Source organism: Elaeis guineensis, chromosome 2, assembly GCF_000442705.2.
Source record: "Elaeis guineensis isolate ETL-2024a chromosome 2, EG11, whole genome shotgun sequence".
Classification (NCBI taxonomy): Eukaryota; Viridiplantae; Streptophyta; class Magnoliopsida; order Arecales; family Arecaceae; genus Elaeis; species Elaeis guineensis.
The window spans coordinates 96,707,522-96,711,820 of record NC_025994.2 but is presented as its reverse complement, the minus strand read 5'-3'; the positions used below and the strand labels follow the sequence as shown (position 1 = coordinate 96,711,820).

At 42.5% G+C, this 4,299-nt stretch overlaps 1 pseudogene; it reads left to right on the top strand.

Moving 5' to 3' along the window:
* Positions 1-257: 257 nt before the first annotated feature.
* On the top strand, positions 258-3,309 carry LOC105051923 (pectinesterase-like; annotated as a pseudogene).
* Positions 3,310-4,299: the final 990 nt, after the last annotated feature.

The following is a 4,299-nucleotide window of genomic DNA, read 5'->3' as shown; positions in this document are numbered from 1 at the left end:
ATCCTATCATAGGATGTCATAATTTTGACCCACAATGTCATAATTTTTATCTTAGATATCATAATTTTATTAACATAAAAAAATATTTTTATCATTTAAAATTTTAGATGAAAAAATAAAATTATTGATATTAAATAAATATTAAATATATATTAAAAAATAATAATTATGCGGTCTAATAGAATGAAGTGATGCACTTCATATAAGATTTTGCGGTGCACAAACAATTTCTCTTGGGTGTTATCCCCTCCCATCTTCTGCCTATAGATACGGCCCACAAGAGGCTTACCTGTGCTAAATCAGAAACTTACCCAACCAACAAACCATGGCACTGACCCTTGAACCCCTCCTCCCATCTCCCCCTAAGAAGACCGGCCTTCCATGCAAAGTACTACTGAATATACTTTCGGTAGCCACTGTCATTTGCTTCACTGCCTTCGTCACCATCCATCTCAATGCCAGCACCCAACAATCCAACCCCTTCCAGCCAGCTGATCTGTGCACCCAATCCCCCAACCCCACCTCCTGCAACACCATCGTCGCTGATGCCGTCCTCGCTGCTGGAAATCTCTGGCCACGCCCAGTGCAGGTCTTCCGCACCATCCTCCACAAATCCCTCCAACAACTAGACACCGCCTCCGCCGCCGCCGCCGAACGAAAGGAGCAGCCAGGCCTCGCCGACTGCATCCAACTGATGGACCTCTCCCACGACCGCATCCTCAGCTCGGCCTAGGTCGTCGCTGAGGGAGTCCACGCCGATGCCCGGACGTGGATGAGTGCCGTGCTCACCAACCACGGCACGTGCCTCGAAGGGCTCGACGGGGAGGCCAAGTGGGCACTGGAACCCCCTCTCCAGGCCCTTAAGGCCCTTGCGAGCACCTCCCTCGCCGTTCTCAATGCCATTTCCCACTCCTCCGACGTTGACGATGTCGGCAAGCCAGTCGTCAGGTTCCCGTCATGGGTATCACACCACGACCGGAAGCTTCTTGAAGCTTCTACTGCGAATGGCATCAAAGTTGATGTTGTGGTGGCCAAGGACGGGAGTGGGAAGTATAAGACGGTGCAGGAGGCGGTGAACTCGGCGCCAGGCAAAAGCACAGGCCGCTACGTCATATATGTGAGGAAAGGTGTGTACAAGGAGAATGTGGAGATAGGGAAGAAGAAAATTAACGTGATGGTCGTCGGCGATGGCATGGACGCCACCACCATTACTGGCAGCCTTAACGTGGTTGATGGGGCCACCACCTTCTCGTCCGCCACTTTAGGTAAAGCAACCTCCACTAAAACTTTACTCCCGTTACAAAATGTAAGTTAATTTACATTAAAATATAGAAAAATAATTTGCTATATTTCCCAATTTGGCGTGGGAAGGACTTCGGTCACACGGTTGCAGTTGGACAGGATGACCTATTTGGAAATGCTTGGCTACCCAGAAAGATGATAGAAGAGAAGGCTAGCTAAAAATATATGATAGATTTTGCTTATAGAAAATAATATTATAACAATCTACTATATATGGTCAAATTCAAGTTACATTATTGGTTATATATATATATATATATATATATTAGATGATGAGAGTTTCATATCAATTATTTGGTCGAGCTATTAAATATGATCTGCTATTTCTAAACTACTTAAATAATAAAAATTATATAATTTGAAGATATCCAATATATACTTCAAATGGTTGATAATTATAAAATATAAATAATATGAAATAATTTATCATTTTTGATTACTTGGTACATTAGTTAGATGTCTACAAATCATGTACTTTTTAGTATATAAAAAAGATAGATCACATCGAATAATTCATATCATTAATGTAAAATACCTATCATTCAATTGAAAAAGGATATAATTATACAAAAGTTATATTAGATATAACTTGCCCATGACCTTATATATACATTTAAAAAAAATCTTGACCCCATATCTATTATTTGCAAACCAAGTAAAATTATATTTTTTCACTACGCCGATAATGGTACAAATAAATAATGCCATCAGTTCATTATTATTCATTAATTTCTGTCCCATATCATGGGCAATGATGAACCTCAATAACCCACTAATAAATATCCCCTGCTAGAATGCTGAATTCATGTGATTTCACGGGGCAATACTAATGCTGCATGTGCATCTAAATCAAGGTTATAGCAGCCTTCTAAATGACATATACACCATTTTTTTTAAAAAAAAATCATTCTCTGCGCAAGTCTACCTGCGCTAATGTGCATCAAAAGTTCAAAACATGCAATCAAACCGCACAAGACAGTGAAGAAAGACCTCATAGGATTTGGAGAGAAAATTATAAGATCCAACCAAAGACAGCTTGACTGACTTCAAATTCTTCATGGATCTAACCTATACATCGGTGGTCATAGCTTCATACAACCATTCCATTAAACTCTTCTTTCGGTTCAGAGCCTCACACTGCAATTATATATATCATCTGTTTGCCGTAATGCAGCCGCGGTCGGTGATGGGCTCATCCTGCAAGACCTCAAGATCGAGAACACCGCCGGGCCCCAGAAGCACCAGGCGGTGGCCCTCCGCGTCGGGGCCGACCGGTCCGTCATCAACCGTTGCCGCCTCGACGGCTATCAGGACACCCTCTACGCCCACTCCCTCCGCCAATTCTACCGCGACAGCACCATATCGGGCACCGTCGACTTCATCTTCGGTAATGCCGCAGTCGTATTCCAGAACTCCAAGCTCATCGCCCGCAAGCCCATGGACAAGCAACAGAATCTGGTCACCGCCCAAGGACGCGAGGACCCGAACCAGAACACCGGCACCTCGATCCAGAACTGCCAAGTGGTACCTGCACCGGACCTCGCTCCGGTGAGGGGGTCCTTCCCATCGTACCTCGGGCGGCCATGGAAGGAGTACTCGAGGACGGTTTTCATGCAGTCATACATCGACAGTCACATTCATCCCAAGGGCTGGTCGGAGTGGAATGGGGGCTTTGCACTGAAGACATTGTTCTATGGGGAGTATCAGAACCGGGGGCCAGGTGCTGGGACCGGTGGGCGGGTGAAATGGCCGGGATATCATGTTATCACTGATCCAAAAGTGGCCAAGAACTTCACGGTGGCCGAGCTGATACAGGGAGGGTCTTGGTTGAAGGAAACTGGAGTCGCCTTCAGAGAAGGGTTGTGAGGTGGCGAGGTTGGGATGCAGTAGCTTAATTTTGCTATCAGTCTGTTTGGATCTCTGAATGTTTTCAGTAATTTCGCCTGATTCTTCCAATGGAGTCCAGTTGAGATGTCAATGTGCTGGCTTCAGAGGTTCCTTGTGCTTATTGTGGTAATATAATCCCAGCGACCGGGATTCTAGGTTGGCTTCTGCAATGGCTTTTTGGTCACGAGGATAAAGCTAATAAGCTATTTTGACTCTTTATGTATCTAGCATCGAGATTCGTAGGGTACAATTTTGATTACTCTACACAGAAAAGTACAATTTAATATATAAGTCGAGAGTATAAGAAATCTTATATTCTCGACTTATATGTACATCTGGATCATGGAAGCAGCATCTTCTCATCAAACCGCAGCTTGTGTCCCTAACATTTTATCAAAGATCTTTTAGTGCATGGAACAAGTCCATAGTCTCATGATGGCAAGTTCCACAATTGCACTGAAAAGCGACCGAATAACATCAGTAGAGTTGCTACCAGGCAGGATGCTGATTTTCATGGTGCCCGACACATGTACAGAGGCACCACAGAATTGCAAAGTTCTAAAAGGAGGCTAGGACAGATGTGGTGCTTCTTAAAAGCTTTCACAAAGCCGTTAATGCGCCAAACAACTTTGTGAATATTGATCTCAAATATTGACACAAGGAATCAACATGATGTCATGCTGGCACTAAACTTTTTAGGATATTGTGGATAAGAAAATGCCAAGCAATTATGACAGCTACAATAGTAGCCAACAAGGCCGATTCATTAGGACTCGTTTGGTTGACGAAAAGTAGAAAGGAGAAAAGACACTTGTTGAAAAATGAAAAAAAAAGTCTCTTGTTTGGTTAAAGTTTTAAGAGGAAAGAGAATGAAAAAAGTACTTTTCATGAAAAATCACTTCTCACATTTCATGAAAAGTAGAAATTCATAAAGGAGGTAGGTTTTGGCACTTCGGTGATATGAGAAGTGTTGGTACTTTTTCTTTCCTGAAATACCCTTTCAAGATCCATAGCTAAAATTTAGTAAAATATCAACGGATGGTTAGAATGAAATACCGAATAATAATATAATATTATATTAATATTATCTTAATATTTATATAAATATAA